Source organism: Grammomys surdaster, unplaced genomic scaffold, assembly GCF_004785775.1.
Source record: "Grammomys surdaster isolate TR1022 unplaced genomic scaffold, NIH_TR_1.0 137, whole genome shotgun sequence".
Taxonomy (NCBI): domain Eukaryota; kingdom Metazoa; phylum Chordata; class Mammalia; order Rodentia; family Muridae; genus Grammomys; species Grammomys surdaster.
In genome coordinates, this window is record NW_021604595.1 from 169,184 (window position 1) to 185,645 (window position 16,462).

General features: G+C 45.1%; 1 pseudogene; it reads left to right on the forward strand.

Moving 5' to 3' along the window:
* The first annotated feature begins 579 nt into the window (after positions 1 to 579).
* Positions 580 to 16,462, forward strand: part of LOC114617504 — a 59,603-nt pseudogene continuing 43,720 nt past the window's right edge.

The following is a 16,462-nucleotide window of genomic DNA, read 5'->3' on the forward strand; positions in this document are numbered from 1 at the left end:
AGAGCAAGGATCTCCTCTCCCACCTATGCCTGACAAGGCCATCCTCTCTTGCATATACAGCTGGAGCCATGGATCCCTCCCTAGTGCTCCCAGGCTGGTGGTTTAGACCCTTGGGGCTCTGGTTGGTTGGTATTGTTGCTCTCCTCATGGGGTCTCATATCCTTTCAACTCCTTCAGTCTTCACTGTAACTCCTCCATTGGGATCCCCATGATCAGTTCAAGGGTTAGCTGTGAGCATCTGCCTCTGAATATGTCAGATTCTTTCAGACCTCTGAGGAGACATCTAGCTCTGATCTTTATTATGTTTTGTTGAGTATGCTCTGGGGTTTGGTTTATTCTTATTTTTCTATAACCTTGAAGATCATTATTCAGTTGTTCAAGATAACTTTGTGTTTTTATTGTATAGAAATATATAACCATGCACTTGTCTCCTGGACATGCTTTGTTGGTTTGTTTGTTTGTATGATATAGCACTGTATAGTGATATCACACTTCACAAGTTAATATGGTGGCAATGCAGGAGGAACTTGAGGCCAGCCCTGCTGATGAGGAAACCCTCAAAGATAATGACAACTCTCAATGACCTTTGCCTGTGGCAGATCTGCAGAGATGAAGCATGTCTGCCACATCCACACAGACACTGAAATAGGTGTGAAGATCATGATCCAGGGAGTCAACCAGGCCTCTAACATCACCAGTGAGGTAAACCTCATGGACTCTGGATAACATCCAAATAGCATTACACCCTTCCACTTAAGTGACACACCAGCAATGCTGTATTTTGTGGGGAAAAAACCACAGTGGAAACCCAGGGGACTTTCCCTTCAGGCAGGGCCCCATAGCGCCCTCCAGCAGGACAATCCCCAGGAGGGCTTTGCAAGCAGGCAGGTCCCACAAACAGGAAAAATTCCAGAGTTCTAGGGGCTGGAAGCTTAAGCAACTGCAGGCTCCAATGATATGAGAAAGTCCATGGGTTCCAAGAATTTAATTGCCATGGTGTGGTATTTCGATCTGGATGTGCATCTCCAATTTAAGCGGGGGGGGGGGGGGCCTGCCTTAAATAGGGGATGGGGAGGGAAGGAGGGACTGAAAAGGGATAACTTAATTTAGCCACACCCCCTGGCCTTTAGGTAAATCATGAATATGGAAATCTCTTGAGGCTGAAGCCTGTAGTAACTCCCTCTCTAGCCAATGGTGAAGGCAAGGTCCAGATCAAATGGAGATCATGCCAGCAGTCAATAGCCTGGATTCTGGGAGCACTGCTGGACAGATGCCTGTCCCTCACAGGCATTGGACACCTGTTGGGTCTTCGGGCTATTTCCAGCCAGTGCCTCAACCAAAACCAGCCATCCTATCACGGTCCTACAATGTTTGATCATCGAATTTGCAGCATTGGTGATCTGGAGAGTGTTACAGAGGCATTTGGAGGTATCGAGGAGGAGTGGGCACACCTCATTCTCCACTGGATAGTGACATCATTCATTGCCCACCCAGAAATGAAGCTGAGGAATATCCTAGTAGATGGGACAGACAAAGACTAACAGTGGCTTTGGATTGGGCAAAAGCTGGGGGAGGCCCTAACTCCCTTTCCTTTTAAGCCTAAGAGCTACTAACTAGAGGGCAGAGGCTACCAGGGACTTCCCATCAGCACATGCTTCCTCAGCATAGTAATTTACAACATGGTTATTGGTTGCATACCACACAAAGCATCAAAGCCTTCAGGCCTGCACTGGATGATCACAGCAATATACTATCAGGTTCCACAAAAAACATCTAAAATCTTGCAATATCTCATGATGCACTTGCTCTGTGTGAGCCTCAAGGACAGGATGACTATAGGCCAACTCCAGGGGCATTCATGACTATCCTATTGTCCAGAAGATTCTCTAGTAACCTCCATAGAAACAGCTCCCAGAATCCCAATCACTAGCATTGTGGAAACCTTGTGTGCCATGGGATACAACCTCTGGGAAATCATAACATCTGCAAGGAACAGCAAGAAGTTTAGTGAGGTGAAGCAACATACGATATACTGCAACATTGTCTGACCTATTCAGACACATGTCAGCAGGCTGTGAGGCCCGAAGCCCTGTTTTGAAGTGACCCCTGCAGGTCTTCAGCATCCCATTCCTTGGGGAAGAGGAGAAGTGAACCTGCTTTTCTTATTCTCCTTTCATCTGGAAGAAGCCAACTGGAGGAGGAGAATGCAAAAGAACTGCAGAAGCTTCCTGACATACAGTGCTGCCTGGAGAAGAGAACTGTGCAACCCAGGCCTGTAGAATGATGCTGTGGGTACCAACATCATAGCCAACAGTCTGGAGGAGAGTAACACTGGCATGACATCCTGTTACACCCCACTTGATGACCCATGAAAATCACAGGGCCTATGAGAGTGATACAGGTCTGTCTAACCTCCCTAGAGTTATCCTGGGACAAACATCACCAGGTACCAGCCTCAGATTGTGCCCACAGGCCCTGAGTTCCCAGACATAGGGGCTGCAACAGTTCAAGGAGATAGATCCATATGCTTAGAACATTATGCTGTTTTACCCCAGACCCAGACAGAAGAACTATATCCCTGAGGTAAGAGGCTACAGTGAGAGGTGAGTACAATGGACATGAACAAGACCCGATAACTGAGCCGATCTTGATACTTATTCGTTTTTATTTTATGTTTGCCTTTTAAATAACCTTTGCAATTTGCACCCATTATAGGACATGAAACTTTTGATGACTTTCACCTTAGAAAGGGTTTCCTCCATGAAACTCCCCCTTACGTAGAATCTGGGAAATCTGAGCCAGAAGTGGACAGCACAGGGTATGACTAGAGGTGGAAGTGGAGGGAAGAGGGTTTGGCAAAAGGGAAAGCAAAGGTTCAGAGAGCAGGACTCAGGTGGACAGCTGTGGTACAGCAGAGTAACTCCATGCTAACTCCTATCTATGTCAAAGTCTTGTAGAGTCCTTTCCCCTTTTTTTAGGGGGTGAATAACATTCCCAGTTCTATGGTTCTTGAAAGATGGGTTTGTTCTCAACCTGGTATGGAATGAGAGCCATAGGAAGGATCTAGTCCAGAACTGAAGGACTGTGTTTCCAACCATACCATTAGACACCAGCAGGGCACCCCCACCCTGCTCCAGCTGATGGGCCTGACCTAGCAGTTCCTGCCTCCTTCCACTCACCTTGGACCCAGTACTATATGCTGGAGCCAGAGATTTGGTTCACCATCATCCAACCCTTAGCTCCTGAAGCACCTGTGGGACTGGGCACCTACAAAGTCCCTGTCAGTCACCTCTGGAAATAGAGATGAGGGCCTTAAAAGCTTCAGATTTTCACCAGCTTGATCCTGGAAGGCTTGCCTTCTCACTGACAAGCATGGGAGAGAAATACAGAAATCATGTAAGTCCAAACAGGGGAGAGGTAAGAAGTGGAGAGGTAGAGAAGGGATGGGTATGGTGAGGGCCAGTGAAGGAAAGGAGGGAAAGGAAAGATAGGAAATGGAGTATGGAAATTGTGAGGAAGAGAGTCTGTCCTGAGGAAATTCTAGGTACTGAGGAGAGGGAAAGGGATGAATGGATTGGGTTGTTGAGAGGCCATGGAGAAGCAGGAGCAAGTCCCCTGAAGGGTGGGGTTGGAAGGGGCAGGGCATGGGCAGCCATGAGGAGTGCTTGGGATAGAGGTGCACAATTGGGAGGCAGCCTTGGAAAACTGCTCCTGGCATGGGTGTGAGAGATGTGGGCAGAGAGAAGGGAAACTCCAACTCAAGAGAGCATCACTCTTCCTATCTCACCTAGACTTGGGCAGATTCCCAGAATATACTGTACCTTTGTCTTCTCAGCTTTCTTGGTCCAGGCACTGGTGCCTGGTGGTATTGTCATCTCCTCCCCAGATGTGATTCCATGAGGTCTGATTTTTACTAGCAACCCAGGGGATTGATTGGATCCCTGAGATGATGCTGTTCTACTTGGGAAAGATAAGTTGGCCCTATCAGGCCTTGGACACTGAAGCCCTCACAAGGCCTGTGGTCATTTTTCTACATTGTGCCCAATGTCACCTTTGGGATCAGACCCACAAAGAAATGGATTGCCATGGGGCTGGAACTCTCACCCAATGGTGCTGTGTGAAGCCCGGCTGTATAAGGTACCTGCAGTACCAACTGCACATCTCAGGCAAGAGTGGCTCCTTGAGTTGGCAGGCCTCCTCTGTTGCTAAATTTGGTTCTTCCCTATAGGTCTCTTCTTGCTGAAGATGGCACGGAGTCTAAGTACAAGCCAGTGTAGGAGATGAGTTACTGAAGTCTGGTTTAGACTTAATGCTGCCCTACCCATAAAGAAGGGAAACAGGAGGTGGAAGAGGCCCACCTCCTACAATCCTCAGGGGACAGTGTAACGGCCTGACTTGCTGAAGAGTTAAGGATGACTGAGTGACTGCAGGTGTATGGATTGGGAGAACTGTGGGACCTATTGAGCTGGGCAGCATTGTGGAGGCCCAGGCAATATTAAAATGAATGGTCATATGCTCGTCCATCAGTCTGGAAGGAAAGCTGTGCTCTCATGGGTCAGCCACAGCATAGCATCATGTTGTCAAACCACAACTGTTAGGTGAGTCCCAGGGGGAAATAGAGGTAGAGACACTGAACAGCTAGCTCAAGGGACCAGAGTGGGTTTGACTAAGCAGATGACTGCAGAAGCAGGCCTGTGGCCCTGTTGACTTTATTGAAACCAGGGCACGAGATGGGAGAAGAGGGCAGCTATTGCCCTGCATGGAACAGGTCAGATGGACGATAGCTAGAGCATTGGATGGTGGTCTCTGGAGGAGGGTTTTAGTCTCTGGAGGAGGGTTTCAGTCTCTAGGGGAGAGTTTTAGTCTCTGGCATGCATAGAGCTGCTTGAGTAGCCTTGTATGCAATCATGTCTGTACTGCCTGGGAGACTGGGCTGGTGACTTTGAACTCCTGCATGAGGGAAGACACCAACAGGCTCAAACCCAGCACACGCTCGTATGCTCTATCTACCTGCATGTTCCTTACCCTGACAGTGGGGGTGGAGGCTGCCATTTGAGCTCCTATATATCAGCCGTTCTACATACATGCTCGTGTAGCCCACTGAAGCCTAGCCTCAGATGGGAACATGCTCTGCAACACCTAAGGGTAGGGGATAGTTAGCTCTCCGAGGAAATACATGCTTTCCATGATGGCACCATGGAGCCTACGAGTCAGCCCTTTTGGCTGTGATTCTCTGTGAGACCTCTGACTAGGTTTTGGTGTTCAGAATTCAGCTGCAGAGATCCCCACAGGCCATCTATTTCATCAGTTCTATTGGCTCAGTTGTTTCATGTGATGCATGGAGGAGTTCATTTTCTCACTGTTTTTCCCTTGTCCCAATGGACAGATGAAAGTCAATGTAGGGATGGCGGGTAGAGGGCCCAGGTCCAGGCATGTTGGTGGGAGCTGTTTCTTGCCATTTGTTCCCAGAGTCTGGTACCTAGGACAGCAGCAGAACTACCCAGGCTACATTAATCACTTCAAATAGTGACCCCTGAGAAGCCCCTGCAGATAATGCCCAGAAGTCACAAAGGACCTGTCTCTCTTTAGTCCCTGGAAACCAGCCAAACTGAACTTGTGCTCCTCTGCAGAGAAAGCTGATCTTAGTAAGTCCTGGTTAATACTAACCATTGTGTCCAGTTATCTACTCCCTAGACTGTTTTCCTTTCCTCTCCCTGGTGGTCTGTCTCTTCCTCATTCACCCTGAAGGCTTTTCTATATTCTGAAGAGTCCATGGCCAGGTTAGCCCTGACATCAAATGCTCAGAATTACTGATACCTGCTATTTCTGGCTAGTCAGGTAATTTAGAAGCATGATAGTTGGACACCAAGAGCTCTCGTGTTGGTGAGTACAAAGTCAAAATAAACACACGAGGCATAAAGGGAGATGTGTTATGTCAGGAAGGGAAAGCATGAGCATCATTCTGGACACAGGGTCCTCCTCCAAGGAAAGCAGAGGCTCTTACTCAGGGAACTTATGTATCTTAATAATGTGCAAACCATTCCTTAGCTAGTTCAGTGAAGCTAACTCCGATCTACATATTGTGCCTGTCCAGTTTAAGGGGACAGAGTTCCTGCCTGAATAATTTAAATACTGGACAGAACCGTCCAGTGGGCACACTCAGTGCTCAGCTTGCACTGTGACCCTGAATCTGATCAGGGGAAGGGACACGTTAAAGGCTCACTGATGCAGGAGTCTCCCTGACAGCGTGAGCCACACTCTGTGGACTCAGACTGGGTTTTGGAATTCAGATGTCAACCCCAGAGCATCCCATGGCCACCTTTTCTGTCATCAGTTCTGTTGGGTCAGCTGGAGTCAATGTTGTGTCACCAAGACTGGTGTTGCCACATCTGGAACACCTAGCTCACAGCTGTTTTGAGAATAAGCAGGGCTTGTACTAGACATCACATCCACAAGCTACTGGCCTAAATCTGAAACTAGAAATACAATGTAGCCAAGATGTGGCAAGACAAAAAATTTAATGCAAAAGAATATGAAGGGCCTCACCCCTACTCCCACCTCCTTCACACCTGGTCTCTTATCTGAACACATATTGCAGGGATATGGAGTATGGCCCCAGAAGCCCCCTTTTCCCATTATAGCCTTGTTTTTATCATGGGAGAAACACTGATAGTAAGGAGTGATGCCCTGCCCAAGGTCACAGCACTGCTGAAAAGTGGCCATGCATGCTACTTCCTAAGGATGGCTCCATGCTTGCAGAGGACAAAGGTTTCCAGACAGAAGTGACTGGAACACCAATAGCCCAGGAGAGGGCCCCATGTGTTGAAAAATGAGATGATATGCAATTAAAATGCTTCCGCACGAAAAGATGCTATCATTAGGGGATCAGACCTCCTAGAGCATGGGATAAGATCATCACTGTGGGGTGTTAACATCTAGAATGTACACAGAGTTGCAAATATTAAACTCTGAAGACAAGTGGTCAATAAATGGACTAATGAACAGAAGAGTTTTCAAAAAGAAACACAGCACAACCATGTGCACTGGAAATGGTGGGTGTCATACAGCTAGCATAACCGCTTGTCACAGTTGAGCAGGGCTGAGCCACAAGCTGCAACTGCTGTCACTCTGTCTCTCACTTTGGGGTTTGGTCTCTGTGTGCTGCATCCCTTGGGAATTTCTGTATTACAATTCAGTTCATGTCTTTTCATTAGACAAAATATGTCTGAGCCTCTTTTGGAAAATCCTAGAATTAAATTTATTTGGTCATGATTTCGAAGTCTTTCTTATGCCTTGGAGATCATTGAGAGCAGATAAACACATATCTAGATAGGCCATTACTCCAGGAACCTTCTTGGGCTTCTACCCTTGAGCAAATGCAAAGTGTATAAATTGTGCTGGGTAAACAGAGACAATTGACAAACTCTGACTGGACAGGAGAATAGGTTTCAGATTCAAGGCTTCCCTTTGCAATAGCTTACACTTCTTCAAAACTAGTTTATAGATAGTGACTCATACAGGCTACACCTCTGGAGGACTAGATTTCAGTAAATTAGATTGATTAAAATGAACTTTCCCTATTCTGTGTCTTAGATGATGAAACATAGAGTAAAAGGAGTAAGATTTCAGTACTTACATTCATAAAAAGAACAGTTCAGGTATTTTCTGTTTGTCTGGAGTACTTTAAAACTGAAACTCTGTCAGCCGAAAATCAGGCTGTTGTAGCAGGTGAATTAAAAAAAAAAATCATACAAATCTGCTACTTCCTGAGCTGCCGCCATGTTGGTGCTCTGTGTCCCTGCTCCTACAAGGTACTAGTTAGCCAGGATCACAGGCCTGGGACCCACGAAAAGCTGTTGTGGCCGATGCCTTCAGTGGCCAGCTTCGTGGACTCTAAAGCTCTAAGCACAGCCCCTGGTTTAACTCTGCCACCCTGACAGTTCTTGGCTCAGAGCAGACAACGGCCACCAATCTCACAGTACCCGGTAGAAAGAAGACTCTTAAAGCTTTAAGATTATTAAATGGATTTATATATTTGGAAAGGAAATGCTCAAAATAGAAGATGCTCACACAATTAGAATTGATACCCAATATAGAAACTTTGATATGAATTTTTACCCGAGCCTGCTAGAGACCCACATTTCTTCCTCCATGTTCTAGCCTCTCCTTCCCCTCCATTTCCTCTTCCTTTCTTCTCTTTTTCCTTTCTCCTCCTCTCTCCTTACTTTGCCTACCTCTTCTACTGTCCATTCACTGAGCTCTACTGCCTGCTAAATATCACCCTTCCTGTTAGAAAAAAACCCATTTTCAAATTATAAACAGAGTATAATTATTAACAATTTGTAATAGCAAAGTACAAGATAGACCTAACACCCAGTCCATCATTGTCATCTATCTTAACTTAAAAGACTATAGCTCTGTATCTGGCTTATGTCCTGGCTTTAGAATGAATGCCATCTGAAAATCATCCTCTCAAGTCTGTTATCAAAAAAAAAAAAAAAGCCTAGGTTGGCTATGAGACTATAAGTTTTCAACCCCATCAGAAATCCAAGAACGAGTGAATTTACTGAAACTATGGGAAGCACAATGCATAGCTTCTAAAACTTAGCCAATTTATTTCTAATTCATATAATTCTCATCTTTTCTGAAAACACAAAGACAGAAACTTTTTCCCAAATCAGGATGTCCTTGAGCCAGTAGCCAGGAAAACCTTTATATTGCTGATTACCTGGACAGTCCCTTATAGTTTAAAATGTTGGAGCATCCAATCTTCAGCCTTCTGGCCCAGGATGATCTGACAGACATTTAATGCAGAATATTTAAGAGCTGACCGCTCTGTCTTGGCTGATATAATCAGCTAACTATTCCACAAGTGTGTCCTTTTTCTGGACAGTATTTTGTCTGTAGATGAAAAGAGGCATTTTTGCCTAGTGGCTGTCTCATCACTGGTGGAGTAACTCCAAAGATGCTCAATTTCTTCTTAGAATCTAAGACAGAGAAGCTGTCAGGAGCAGACAGGTCTCTAGTCCAATGGTCTTAAATAAACATATGTCTATAACATCAATTCTCTGGAATTCTGAAAATTTTAAAAACTAACTATCTATGTAAAGCAATCTGGACTGTTGTCTGTTAATTAATCTCAGCTATTTCTAATTAAAATCTAGAAAACACCCTAACAATAAACTCAGAGCAATGAATTTGCTCAAGGCCCTTAACTCACTGGCTATTCATCTCAGATCAGTAAAAAAGGGTAAAGAAGGCCTGGGTCTAAGCCTTGTACCCACAAAATTATGAACTAATAGAAGAAATTATACCAATGAAACCCTTGAATTTGTATCAAAATAAATTTTGTACCATCTAAGAAATTATAAGGTCAGCTTAGTAACAACTATACACATTTCTACCAATAGATTATGCCTATATAATCAATTCTAGCTTTTACTCCTTATTCCAATAAAAAAATTACTAAAATCTCTAGAAAGACAACCTAATAATAACCACCCCAGGTCCCCAATCCCAGCGAATTGGGATGCCGACTCTTCATTAACTTCTTCAAGGTGAATTTGGGTGTTGTGATATTTGAAGATGGTTGGGGTGGGGGAAGGGTAAATAGGGGAGTTAGTTGGCCTTAAGAAGGCCACACCAATGATCAATAAGCCACTGCTGTCTGTGTGTAAGCTGGATCCAGCTGGAAGTCTAGGACATCAGAAGTTGAAGCAGGTCAGTTCAGCTTTCCTGGCCAGGAAATTCATTCACCAAGGCTGTATATTTTGTAATATACAAATTTCAAAACAAATTTTAGTATCAGCAAGATAATTTTCTTTGATTCTCTGGAATTTTGTCTTCAGGAAGCCTATCTCTGTCATTTCTAATTCATATTTCTCATCTTTTCTGAAAACACAAAGACAGAACCTTTTTCCCAAATCAGCATGTCCTTGATCCAGTAACGAGGAAAACGTTTATATCGACCTCTTTTCCGGAGGAAAAATATAACAACAAAAACTGAAAATCACACCCATTTTGAAATGTAAAACAATCTAAAACAAATGATGTAGCTAAAGTATTGTATGTGCCTATTCTGGGGCTTCCCTATTTTTCCAAGCAGGATTTAAATCCAGAATTCCTGTAGAACCGGAGTATCCTGTGAGGCATATGGAAGCAATATATCTTTACAATGTCTTTTACAAAACTGATTCACAATTCTATCTATCCCTACTTATAAGCTGGCCCCTAGTCAAAGCAGGACTCAAACCCAGAATTCCCGTGGAGCCCATGTTAGACAGAACCCGAGTATCCTGTAAGACAAATTAGAGTAACATATCTTCACACCATCATACTGTGCGGCTCTCTCCCTAGAGCAGCCGTCTAATTACACACTGTACTCTCTAGTCCGGAGTCAGTGACATTTTCCCTATCTTAGTTCTGAACTGCGGCCTAGATTCCCCATGTGAGTCGGAAAAACCTGTTTATAATACTTTCCTAAAAGCAAATAATTCCTACATTATAAATTCCCAGCTGAATCAGTATCTGCTGCAAGACAGAGGATTTTTCATTTGGCTCTCTCACTCAAAGCAGCCAACTATGTAATATCTGTCTGTCTGTAGGCCTCTTCTTAGAGCCAAAAATTGCCCCTACCAATCTTTGTTCCAAACCCAGTGCTAGATACCCCATATGAATGGGACAAAACTGTTTCTAAATCTTTCCTAAAAGCAAATAATGTCAATTTTCCTTTCCAGCACAAATCTCTCTGCCCTCAAAGAAGGTTACTTTATTCTTTTTGCAACAAACAATAAGCCTGCAATTTCACAAGGCAGAGGACCTCCACATGTAAGCAGGGTTTTTTTGTTTGTTTCAAAGTCCCCCCCTACCCTAATCCCACCCCCAACACACCCCTACCCACATCCCACCCCGACACTGGAGTCATGTGACTTGTCCCAGCTCTACTCACTCTCTTTTTTTAAAAAAAAAGAAATAAAAATACATCTATAACTATCAGGTAAATAATCTTACTGAGTTTTTACATGAAGTTGGTGTGTCACCTGATGAGGTAGATATTTATTAAGGCAGCAGTGTGGTCTGACTAGTTACCTGGACCTCCCACCATGTTCCCCCATTAAAAGAGGCCACAGACCAAGTGTGGAGCAGATAGACCCCCGAGACATTAATGTGGCACCTAGTTCTGCAGAATAACTCCAAGGACACAAGGCTACAGACTGTAATATAATAACTGTGTAATACAATAAAGATATGCCTACACAGAGGAGTACTGGAGCTCAGGGATGAGGAACAAGACATGGACCAAATCTACTGGTGAGTGATTCCAGCAGCAGAATTGGAAGGAGGGAGACAGAAAGGTCACAGCAGGGGACACTGAGCTGGGGGCTGGGAAGGGGCTATGGTACCCACTCTCCTGCAGGATCTCTTTGTGAGAAGGAGGCCACACCTGTGTGATGTGGCCTGAGCCCTCCTGACACACCTCACACTGCACTCCAGGACTCAGTAGCCTGAGAATAAATTCTTTTATTTTAATCAAAGTGGCTGCTTCAAATTGTCCACAGCAGATCAGTATGACTTCCTCATGTCCAAGCCAGGGCATGATTTTGCCAGCAGCTGACAATTTCTCTGTTCCTGTGACTTTTGGAATTCTGGGGACTTTTCAGAGAATACATAAATGCTAGGTCCTAGGGAGACATGTTGGGTTGTTCTATGTTGTTGGTTGCTGTCGCTTGCTGGTGTTTGTGGTTTGTTCACTACTCATGTACAGAGAAGAGGAAGAAAAAGAAATTTGGTGTCTTGACAGTGAAGATGAAGTTTCCCCAAGAACTCAACCCTCCAATCATCAGAAAGGACTCTAAGAATGATGTCTTCCCCTTTCCCATCTGTCCTTTTAGTCTCTTCTATTAAGTGATAAGGGATAGAATGGGTGGAAGAAAAAGGCTGGAGAAGATTGGAAGAAAGACAAACCTACAAAGTAGCTAATATCTAGCTACACACAAGTGAGGGGAAATATCCACCAAGAATCTGCAGGGTCTGACAGGCAGGGGAGAAGTGAGAGTGGCCCTGAGGTGTCTGCTGAATCTCTCAGGCCATCTGTACAAGGAGGCAGAGAGGCCAGTAAGGACGAATGCAGATCCATGGACAGACTGCATTTCTAAGTTGGTGGGAACACAGGACAAGCTCAGAGAAAGCTCATCTGTCCTCTGTTCCAGTGCTTGACTTTGTTGGGGTTGAGCTGATGAAAAGTAGGTGATGTGTCCAAGGGCAACAGATCAGGGCTTGCATCTCTCCTGGTCTGAGGAAGCAGACATCACAGGGCAGCCCCGAGGCAGCTGCAGAGCTCAGAATTCTGTAGGATCCTGTCTGAGGAACACTGACTGAGGATATCAGAGGTTACTGTGGCAAAGACAGTGCCTTCTGTTTTGTCAACACAGTGACAAAGAAAGGTGTTTATGCCCAGTGTGAATGAGTCAAGGATGGATGAGAGAACACTTCCGGGAAAATGCAGGTTTTGTGTTATCCATGAACACAGAGAGCAGAAAGCTTGTCTCCCAACAAGCTTTCCTCAAGGGAGGAAGAAGGGTTGCCTCCTTGTTTCAAGAGTCACGTTTGTGCAGTGTCATGCCCTACCAATGAGAGAAGGATACAGGCATCCCTACCAATTGAAAGTCTGCCCCATAAAAAGGAATTACATTCGAAAAACTCTAAAGGTTATGGACAAAAATATCAAAATCACATTATCAAGCACACAGGGAACTTGCTCAGGAGCATCCTGCTTACTAAAGCTATCAGGCCAGCCTCCATCCATCCTGAGCATTGTCATACGCTCCAGCTCAATAATAAGCTACAGAATACACACAAGGCAACAACTGTGAAAAAACGACAAAGAAACCCAGTCAGATTCCCACCACCCAGGAAACTGACACAGCTTCAGGGACATTTCCCAGCAAACAGTAATCATTATTGCAAAAGCAGGCCTCGACTCTCCCAGCCTGTCCTGCCCTCCATCCCCAACCCCAACAGCTGCAAATGTAGCAAAATGATGGGGCCTGTGCCCTTAAACAAGAACACAACAAGCTTGGTTATACATAAGATCATCAAGGAGGACCTTTGTATTGAGGCAAAAAAGGTGGCTGGCCTTTTATACAGCACCACTGGGAAAGGGCTGAAACCCAGGAATCCTGCACTGAGGACAGACAAACTGTCTGACATGAACCCTGCTCAGCATCATTCACTGTTGACTCAAAGACAGAAAGGAAGCAGGCATCCAATATCACATAGTATCTAGTAAAATGCAAAAGGAGATCATATCTGTGGATCCTTGAGGCAAGGAATCTCACTCCCCTGGAGTTCCTTATTCAAACCTCCCCAAGGTTGTGTATTCCTCCTCTCCCATATATGATTCCAAGGCTGAACACTATTCCAAGGCTGCTACAGTCCTGCAAATTTGCATCACCAAGATCCAGGAGGGGCATTGGCAGAAAGTGCATCAGTTGCTAGGATGGAGGGTGCTACTTTTATAGACTGCATTCCACAGGTTCAGGAAACCAAAACAAAAAACCCTCCACCTGCTGCCAGGCATGGAAACTCCAAGGCCCAACCACATCCATTGCAGAGATAAGTTCAGTGACCTGCTTACTACTTCCAGGTAGCAAATCACAGCAGAACAGGATTGTCCTAGACACTGTAAAAGGCAGCCTACAACCACATACCAACCGCCAAATGGCCAAGCATGTACCACAGAAGAGCTTTCAGGAAGTGGACTCAGGACATAGACCCAAGAGTGTGACAATGATAGGCACTGGAGAAAGTGTCCCAACTTCAGCAGCCAAACAACCTAATACTTTTCAGGTAAAAGAAGAGCCACCTCGTGCTTGGAGAGTGAGTGTGGGATCTAGTGAGATTCACAAGGGCCAGGACATCAGTATCAGTCCCAGGGTCTTTGGGTCTTTAGGGGCCAACAGAAGCCCAGGCCATCTCCAAACACCTATGCCACAACACTAACAGGACTCAACTCCAAAACACAAGGGTACCATAAAATCATTTTCGGCGCAAATAAGAGCCAGAGGTCTCATCTGGGAGGGACCATCCTGATGGCCCCAGTAGAGTCCACCCTGCTATGGTCAGCTTGTCTTCATAGCACACTCTTCCCAGCTTCCAGACTAGGTGCCAAAAACCCAAAGACTTCCCAGGGATTATGTGATGTCTTCATGAAGAGACATGAAAGGGAGGATACTCAAGAGAACAGAGTTCCAAGGGATAAGATCTAAGTGAAGGGTACCAAGGGGGTTCATCCCCATGAAAAGAGGCAGTGTATTATAAGATCTTGAGCCATGAGCCAGGGAGAAAAGTTTAGGAGAGTAAGGCATCCTATCCCAAACTCCACACAGCTCAAGGATACAGCTAAGCCTTGGATACCAGAAAAAGGTGAGTTTAATACTAGAAGCTTTTGGAAGACCAATCCTAGAAATGTTTGACAAGATGGAAAACCCAGCAAAAAATACAAATTGAGAGAGCTTTCATTAATGAATGCTCACCCACACACACACACACCTTTAAAGAGCAGACAAAGGAATACTTAAAGAAAACCATCATCTAAAGTTCGGCAGATGCTAATGTTCTGTTCCAGATGTTAGAGAACACTAAAGGGCACGAATCAAAGACAGAAGAGTGTAAAGTGGAATCACTGACATCCCAGCAGGGTGTTTCACCCAGTCTTCTGAGGGGCTGTGTGACACAAAACATAGAAGAGCAGCAACCAGAATGAGCTGTGGCCATGCAAGCCCCAAGATTTATAACTATCCCTTCACATATAAAGGAACTGGAGACAAACCTCAGTCAGCAATGAAAGCCCAGTGAGCCTGTGACCAATGTTTGAACCAAGAGAAGAGAGGGATGTGTTTGACCAGCTCCACATGCCCAAGGGGAAAGAATTTCCATGTGGGTACAGGGGAATTGGAGACAAGCAGGAGCCAAGGCTTGTAGATCCGGGAGACTGTGACCCAGGTAAAATTAGAACAAAGAGTTTAATGAGCCACTCTCAACACAGGATCCCCAAATGGGAACAAGCATTCTCAAAGTTCTTTGAAGAAAATCGCAAGGAATGCTTTTTTAAGAAGGAAACCTCAGCACAAAATACACTTTGCAAGGAGATTACTTAAAGAATGATATCCCCTACCAGCTGATGAGCAGACACAGGTAGTCTTACCAAGGATAACAGTCATCTACAATATGATACCTGAACTGCAATCCCTTGCGAATGTTCTGTTCCTTATCTTGAAGAACACTGAAGGGGACTCAGCAAGGCACAAGGATATAAAGTTGAGTCACTGACATTCCAGCAGGATGACACATCCCACACTTCTGAGAGTCTGTGTGACACAAACCATAGCAGAGCAGCAACCAGAATGAGCTGTGGCCATGCCAGCCCTGATATGCATAGCTATCCCTTCAGATATAGGGGAACTGGAGACGAACTGCAGTCAGGGGTTAAATTCCAGAGAGCCTGGGACCAACATTTGAACCAAGAGAACAGAGGGATGTGCTTTGACAAACTCCGCATGCCCAATGGACAAAAACTTCCCTGTGAGGACAGGGGAATTCGAGACAAGCAGATGCCAGGTCTCACTGACTAGAAAACCATTGATTCATGTAGAAAAAGATTGTCATGGGCCACAGTCCACCTAGAAACCTGGAGGAGCACAAGCATTCATTGAGATGCAGAGATATTGGACATGCAGGTTTTGACCATAAAGACATAGTCTCACATCAAATTACAAAGAAAGGAATGTGCTGTGACTGCTTTCTGAGTCCCAGAGTTCACCATCATGTCAAGCACAGGTAAACTGACTACTCCCAGCCTTCAGTTGCTGCCCAGCAAGCCTGTGATGCCAGGTTGATCTTCCCAGAATCAGTCAAGGAGCAGGTGCCTCAGGCCATCTTTGCCTTCTCATACCATGTATTTACTAGATGTCCCATCAGCCCTGCCATTGTTTCCACTCTGCTTCCTGGTAATAAAATTGTTTTTTTCTTACAAAGAAACTCTTTTTCTTTCTGTAGCTCTTTCTTCTGGGCTCATGACTCTTTCCCAGATAGGAGCTGCTTCCTGGTTCTTGCTTCTGTCTTTCAGCCCAGACTTTGTTTCTGGCCTACAATGATAGAACAGGGGAAGTGTCTGCATTGCTTCTACCTCAGTGCAGTTTATGGAAGAGACAGGGCCTGTGGGAAAGTCACTATGAGGGGTTATCCTCACAGAGTCCAATTCCTGTGCAGTTAGTATTAATCTTTCTGTCATGACAGAGACAAGGAAAGGTTACACGTTTTTCAGGATGAGCCATCCGTGTGAAGACCCCACCCAGGTCTGTGGTCCAACATCTTCCCTTCACTATCCCACATTGATGTGTTACTGTACAGAACGGAGCACAGAGACAATAATCACAAACTTTCATTCCCAGATCCAAGGTCA